This window comes from Ixodes scapularis, unplaced genomic scaffold (assembly GCF_016920785.2).
Source record: "Ixodes scapularis isolate PalLabHiFi unplaced genomic scaffold, ASM1692078v2 ptg000044l_1__unscaffolded, whole genome shotgun sequence".
NCBI lineage: Eukaryota > Metazoa > Arthropoda > Arachnida > Ixodida > Ixodidae > Ixodes > Ixodes scapularis.
This window is the reverse complement of record NW_024609897.1, coordinates 8980-17248: the sequence shown is the minus strand read 5'-3', so window position 1 is coordinate 17248 and position 8269 is coordinate 8980. Positions and strand designations below refer to the sequence as shown.

General features: G+C 53.6%; 1 pseudogene; it reads left to right on the top strand.

Moving 5' to 3' along the window:
• The first annotated feature begins 6 nt into the window (after positions 1-6).
• LOC120844292 lies at positions 7-7928 on the top strand (annotated as a pseudogene).
• The last annotated feature ends 341 nt before the right edge of the window (positions 7929-8269 follow it).

The following is an 8269-nucleotide window of genomic DNA, read 5'->3' as shown; positions in this document are numbered from 1 at the left end:
CGACAGATGGTGTTAACACTGCCGCCACCTCCACCGCTGCCGCCTCTTCCGCCGCAGCCCGTGCCGGCCGAGGTGGCTGCGGTGGACGGGGGCTCGGTGGAGACCACGGACGAGCCTGAAGACCGCCCGGTTTCTTCGAAGAGGGCCGCATTAGACCCCGAGAGACCCGCGCCCGAACCGAGTGGCGGTCGCTACGAAAGCGAGAGAATCCTGGACGAGCGTTTCGCGAGACAGACTGAACAAATCAACGAAATGTTTAGCGTGGTCAATAACTCAGTGGCCCAGCTTGCGGAGCAACTGACCCAGGCGCTCGCGACGCTCACGGCGCGCATGGACGACGTAGAAGTGAGGCTTCCGCCCGGTACGAACAGGCCGATTCGGGCAACCGGGAAACCGTACGCCAGACCGCAGCAGCAGCAGCAGCAATCTCCGCTGATGGAAGCAGAAACGCAGCAGCAACAGCCGAGCCGATTGGGCGGCGGGCCACATTTACATACGCGCTTCACCATGGCTAGACACAAGAAAAGCACGCACGCTAGCGAATGCCCACAACAGTACACGATCTGGCAGTGGAACTGCCCGGGTTACAGGAGGGAGCGGGGCAATCTCCAGTAATTTGTACGCAGCCGCGAGAAGCCCCACGTGATCCTGTTACAGGAAACAAACGCTCCGGTCCAACTCGCGGGGTACAAAGCAATAGATGCGGCCGGGACTTGCGAGGGGCAGGGAAGCAGACGCGGCCGGGCGGTGGCGGCGGGGCGACGGGGGCGGCGAGCGCCGCTGTCGTCGCCGGCGCCGCCTCCTCCTCCGCCGCCGGCCGCCGCCGTGCTCGTTCGGCGCAACGTAACGATGGCGCAGCGCGAACTTCAAGGGGTTAAGGTACCGCACGTGCTCGTAGAGCTAATCCCGAGGAGTGGTCAGGGATTGTTCGTCCTGAACGTATACATCAAACCCTCGCTGCAGCACCGATTCGGGGAGCTATTCCGCAGGGCGCGTGCGGTCGCCGGCGTTGGGCCGCTACTCATCGCGGGCGACTTCAACGCGCCTCACGCAGCCTGGGGATACGGACGAGAAACGCCTAAGGGTAAGCGCCTGTGGGAGGACTCGCCAGACGAAGGACTGGAATTCATCGTGAACCCTGCTGACCCCACGCGCAGGGGTAACAGCGCGTGCGTGGACACGCTACCGGACCATTCATTCGTGGCGAACGTAGCCGCCGCGCAGTGGCAGAACACGCAGGAGGATCTAGGAAGCGATCACTCGCTGATCGAGATTCGAATAGACACGGGGCACCACGGTCGCGGGTCGCGCTCCGACGGCGACGGCGACAGGAAGGCGAGGGGACGTAGGCTCCGAATCGTGGAATGGGACGCGTTCTGTAAAACGCGCAAGGAACGCGAGCGAGGCGACGGGCCGATTACGAACATTGATGAATGGACCGAGACGCTTAGAAGAGACGTGGACGCAGCAACGCGCGAGGTCCCGCCCGAGGCGAACCTCGAGGTCATCGACAGCAGACTCCTGCACATGTGGGAGGCCAAGGGGGCCCTCCTAGAGAGGTGGAGACGTCAAAGACACAATAGGACCCTACGCAGACGCTTAACCAAACTAGACAGGGACATAGAAGAACATGTGTTCCAGGTGTGCGGCGCGCAATGGGAGGAGACGTGCAACAGCCTAGAGACTCAATTGAGCGGCGTGAGCGCTCGGCACCTCTTCCGGCACCTACTGGATCCGGAAGAGACCAGGACCGCCCAGGGGCACAAGATCCGCAGACTCGTACGCGACTTTGGGGGCACGCCAGACGATTTTCTAGAGGCCGTGCGCGAACGTTACTTAAGAGCGGGCGAAAGGGTCCAGCACCCTGCGTACGACGGAGCCGAAAACGAGAAGCCACACTCTTAGAAAAAAGGGTATGGATAGTCCTCCCTTAGGGGAGGAACGGTCTTGTAACATATATGTTCCTTTAGAAAGAGAGAAACTTTCGTCCCTGAAGCACCGGAGCAAAGTTCCTCCGTCGCCTGCATCTCATTATGGCGGCCCTGAATCGAGCAAATCGAGCTCAATAAGGCTTAACGAGGACGCTACGTCTCTTGTACGGGACGAGAGGAGCAGCAAATAAAAGCGCAACACGAGCTTTCCGCGAACTGTGTTTATTTCCGAAGCCAGATTTCTCCCACATGTACAGAAACTTGCGTTTCAAAAGCAGTTACTAGGTCTATTCGTCGACAGCACTGCGATGTTAAACGGAGACAACCGATACCCAGTTACTTCGCGCACTTTGCGTCTTACCATTGGTGTTCCTCGAGTCACAATTCTTTCGCCGAACGCACATCACGGAGAAATGGCAAACCAATCCGCGAAACGAAAAGCCGCTCTTGAAAGAACAAACTCAAAACCGCTGTTTATCGCGTAGCGCGTAAAAGAAGGTTAAATCGCTTGCCACCAGATGGCAGGGTCAAACAGAGTAATTGCAAGTTGCTGGGCTAGGTGGCGCTAGGTACCACCCAATTCATGTTCTAAAAAAATAATTTCATTTTTTCAGGCCACTATTGCGCATGGTGATCCTCTACTATACACACATTACGTATAGTACAAGCATCAGGCCCTGGGTTCGAGCCCCACCCCTGCCCGTTTCGATCAGGATGAGCATCGTACCGGCGTGCGGTCGTGTACCACTACTGCGTGATGCACGTTAAAGACCCCAGGCTAGCGGCTGTACCGCACTGGCTAAATTTCTCATCTACTGCTGGGAGACTCGTCGCCCCTGTGAGGCAGACCAAGTTCTAGGCTGCATAAACACACACACAACCCATTTTTTTTACAAGCATCAGGTGAACATACATTGAGCACATACACATACATGGCACATACAACCATCGATACAGCGGCACACCACAGTAGCCCGAACACTACACCCGTGCTCTGCGTTTCCGTCTTTTATACTGGTCGTTTTGAACGTACGGAATTTTTCGGTGACTGAATAAGCAATAAAAAATATTACCATCATGTTGATTTTTTTTCAGCAATGTCATACCTCTGAGAGTATTTTGAATGGCTCAGGGGATGAATCCCTTATTAAAAAGCAAACGCACGATCACGCCATAATTATTTGAAAGCAGTAAATGAAGCCGCTCCAATGTGGTTCGAATCCATGAGTTTGTTACTCCGCACGGCACGTCATAGCCTGTATTTCTATTGTAGTATTTGTTTTTCTAGTTGTGCTGTTCGCGCAAAGCTGCAATTGCCGTCTTAAATTAATCTCTGTAGAGCGGATATTTACTCAGCTGGAAGTGATGCTACACGGGCTGAGAAATCGCTTTTCGATCAACTTGAATGCAGTCAAAGCCGCGACTTTCGGCAGGTGTTAAGTGTACGGAGCTACGCCGTGGCGAGCTCGAAAACTTCTAGCGCTCATCCCAGCGCGCCACATGGAGGGCAGTTTCTCCAGGAACCGTAGTATATTTAAACAGGAAATAAAAGGTAGCTTTTTTTTAGATATTTCCTACTATTGTTTTTTTAATGCTGAAATTCCACACAGTATATATACGTACTTTCCGTCACGATTTCGTACTGTTGTCCTTTCCCCAGAGCGCAATCGCTCTCGGGGACGAGACAACCGACAGTCACATTGGCCACTGTACGATAGGAGCTTACTGTTCAGACCAGCGTTCCAACATGACTACCCGGACGTCGATCGATTGCACCTAATCCCTCAAGTGGTATTAAACTTTTTAATGTAAAGCGGAATGTCAACCTGCGACACCCCGCCCCCTCCGATCACGACCCGACCAGCGGCATCAATGCCCCACAGTTTAGGATCTCATCTTGTTGTTACACCACTCATACGCGAACACACGGTCACATCGGCGATAATTCCAGTCTTCTGTTCACAAACCACAACACCGCCATCACGATGTTGCTGCTATGTTGCTGACACGCACAAATACAGAACCACGTTGAACGCCGGTTGCACTTGGCATCGGAAAACAGAACCGAACTCAGCACGGAAGGCACCCAGGCAGCCGGCGGCAAAACCTGCCTGTCTTGGACGCAGTTCCTGCGATTTCCATAACGTCGGAAACGTCGACACAGTCCCCCGTGGTGTCGCTACTGTATAGTTCCGTGCCGCGTGAGTCCAGCAATTTGGAGGAGGAGAGGAGACGCGTTGTAGTAGAGGTTGGAGGGGAAAGGAGAGAGCCAATAGTGTATACTCGAACTCACCTCTGTTACGTCATGGCGCGGTGGTGGCGCGTCGGACGCGCTTCTGGTCCGGGGCTGTGGGCGGAAGTGCCCATGTGAGACGTGTATTCCTGCGTTGTTTTGAAAGGAACCAGACAAAAACCTGCCTTCTTGTCAAAATGCTGCGACTAAGGCTGTACCAAAAGGGTCGAGAAAGGTTCGAAGGTCAGTTTGCATGCGCTCGGTTCGTCCGAGAACGTGGATATGTGCCGTGAAAAGGGAAAACCAGACGCCGTCGGACCACGATTGCTTGGGCGGGAAGCATTTTGGGTTGAATTCACGGATACTTCTGGCCATCAGATTTATTTATTTTGTTCCGAAATGAACGCCGGAAAACCGTCAAGTTGTACGGACCACCTGCGGACTACGTTCAGTGCGTCTTCAAGTTCGAACGGTCGCCTGATCGTTCGAACTCTCGTCTGCTCTTTACACGTTTCTGCTTGTCGACTGCTCTTTTAGAAAACACCGGCCCGTAGACCAAACGTGGGCCCGGTACTTGCGATAAAATGTAGGTGCAGGCCTCAAATGACTTAAGCTTGAAGGTTGGTAAGCAGGCTGGACGTAAACAGTATGTACAAGGTGATGTTGATCATTATTACCAGTTGCCATCACCGACTTGTTATGCCTGATTCACTTGGTCAGACTTTTCTTGCGATTTTCAGTATTGACGTCGACCATCTCAGCTACTATTCACGCTTTTTCAATCCGAGCGACGTCGCTACTGAAAACTGCGAGCGAAATCTCATCATGTGAATCAGGCTTTAGCGTACATTCTGTGGCGTCCACGCGGAATGAATCGCCGCATGTCAGATTGTTCACGCGAAGTTTTGCGGTGTAACGAGCCTCATTAATTTCGCTGAGGCCGCTCAAGTACTCAGACATCGTTAGGAGGACGTAGAATCAACAATTCGAACGCAAAAAAGAGCGCGGGGACTCACACCGACACCGACAACATTCCATTCCAATGGTTTGTTTATGGGCGATGGCGAGCTTTTGGCCCACACCCCCATCGCGCATGCGCGGCGCCGGTGGCGACCGCTAGGGGCGCTCCGGGCGCTCCGGTTTGTTTGTAAACATGAGTTGTTGTTATCTTGGTCACTGGCTCTCAGCAATTTGGAGACGGCCATCTTACCCAGTGTACAGTGTACGTGGCGCTGCTGGCACTGCTCCGGAACTTCGCTGTTTCTAGCGGCTTCGTATGATAAAATTAGTGATAAAAACGTCAATGCAACCGAAATGTTCTGCACGTTTAGACTAGAAGACGGAATTACAGGCGGCCTTCGCTGCCGCTGAAGCTCAATCAACTCAACAGCTATTTATTAAACAACGTGCGCGACTTGCTCGAAAAGCGAGACCGAAAGGAGATGAGTCGGGAGGGCGAAAGCTTTCTCCCGTCTACTTGGAGAAGGAGAAAAACGTTTCGTTCCTCCCCTTTTCTCGTGTCCGCTTGGGGGCGCGTCAGTAGAAGAGAGGAGGACGCGCCGTTGCTACTTTTTTCCTCCATTTTTTCTTAGAGTGTAGACGCGGAGTTTAGCGAAGCGGAAATCAGGGTAGTTTGAAGCGGTCTCAATACCAGGTCGGCGCCCGGCCCGGACCGGGTGACCAACAAGACGCTTCGAAACCTGGACAACGAGTCGGTTGCGCAATTCACGGCCTACGTTAACGATTGCTGGCGCGAGGGCTCTCTCCCCGACGCCTGGAAGAGGACAAAGACGAGAGTAAACAGGACGAGGCGCACTCGCAACTTAAGTTTATTTAGGAAAAAACACATAATATATAGGCCGTTAAAAATGCCTATTCATCCCATCAATCCAGAAGACCTCTTGATAAAATCAAACTCTTTCCCTGAGAGGGCAAGGGAAGGCTCGCTAACGCATTCATCTCCCTTTGCTCTAATCTCAAACGCCTCGTGCACTTTCGGCATATTTTATCTTTGTATTTCGCCAGAACCTTCACATCATGCAGAACTGGTGAGCACGGGCAGCGACTACAATGAACAGCTAGGTTACCAGACGGGCTTGCTCTCATAGCTGACGCATGTTCCCGTGCACGATCATTGACACATCTGCCAGTCTGGCCGATGTACACGGAGCCGCAAGTCAGCGGAATTTTGTAAACCACTCCCACGGCACACTCAGCATATTTGGTTTTGTGTTTTGTGCCGCACTGCTCCATGAATATACATTTTTAACGGCCTATATATTATGTGTTTTTTTCTAAATAAACTTTAGTTGCGAGTGCGCCTCGTCCTGTTTACTCTCGTCTTTGTCCTGTCGTTTTTTGGCGCTGTAAATACTGATCATGAACCAACTAGCCCAAATTTCTACTTTGCCTGGAAGAGGGCCCGCGTGGTCATGATTCACAAACCGGGCAAGCAGGTGACGATAGATAACTTAAGGCCGATCTCGCTCACGTCCTGCGTGGGGAAAGTCATTGAACAAGCGGTCCTGACTCGTGTGACCGATTATCTTGAAGACAGCGACGTCTTCTCGCACACGGTGCTGGGATTCCGTCGCAACCTCACCACGCAGGACGTGATGCTGCAGCTCAAACACCAGATTGTAGACGATACTTCCAGTTCCACCAAGGCGATTCTCGGTCTGGATCTCAAAAAAGCTTCCGACAACGTTGAGCACGCGGCGATTCTCGACCGCTTCCGATCGCTGGGACTAAGCCTAAGAACGTACAAATACGTACGCGATTTCCTCACAGGCATGCGCGCGAGTGTCGTCGTCGGCAACGCGGAATCCCCGGAATTCGAGACGGGTCCAACGGGCACGCCACAGGGCTCCGTCGTGTCGCCCATGTCGTTTAATTTGGTCCTCCTCGGGCTCCCCGCGAAACTACCAGCAATAGATGGGCTGCATCACAGCCTCTACGCGGACATCACCCTCTGGGTCCCCGGAGGACGATGCGACGGCCACATGGAAACAACTCTGCAGGCAGGCGTGGACGCGGTCCAGGAGTACTTGCGCGGTACTGGCCTCGAGTGCTCGGCGGCCAAGTCCGAGCTCTTACTCTACAGACCCACAAGCCGGGGTCGCCAAACCCTCCTCCCCGAGGGTGGGGGGCGATCGGAAATTCGAGTATAACGGCGGACGGGGTTTCCATACCGCGCGTAGACCAGATCACGGTATTGGGACTGCATCTGCAGGGTAACGGACACAACGGCGAGGCAGTGCGAAGACTCGGGCGTTCGGTAGACGACACGATCCGACTCCTCCGCCGCATAGCAAACAGACGCAGCGGTATGCGGGAACACTGCACGATCCGTCTCGTAGAGGCACACGCGATCAATCGCATAACGTACGCGGCCCCTTACTTAAAATGGCTGGCGTCCGAAAGAAACAAAGTCGAGTGCATGCATGATAGGTGAGGCGTTCAAGAGGGCGGTCGGCGTCCCCGTCAACGCGAGCACGGACGGGTTCCTCGAGCTGGGCCTGCACAGCACCCTGAGTGAACTGATCGAGGCGCACGACGTGGCGCAGTACGAGGGACTGTCCAAGTCCAAGACGGGCCGGCGCATCCTCGAGTTGCTCGGCATTACGTACCACGGCGGTTCCGACCCCGGTCCGCGACCGCCTGCACGTCCCGCCGCTCCCCAAGAACATGCACCGACGCACCACGTCGGGCGCCGCAACAGACGAGCGAGCGACCTTCAGAGGAGGTTTGGCAACAGCAGACTTGTACGTAGTTCAACTACTCTACTCAAGTTACTGTAGTTTAACTACGTTTCTGAGTAGTTTAGTAACTTTCAATTACATTTTTATTTCGGTAATAAGTAGTTTACTTTAATTACTTTCTTGAGTAACTTCTACTCAAGTTACAAATTACTTTCGAATTTCAGTGGTTGTTTCGCCTATCAACAAACATTCCTGCACAAAGGAGATAAGATGTTAAAATGGGGGGGGGGGGGGGGGGGGGAGAATATAGTATGAAAAGAGCGAAACCCCCCAAAATGTTTACAAGTCCCCCCTGCAACTACACTGCCACGAGGCGCGGGGAGCGAACAGACACGACGCAAGAG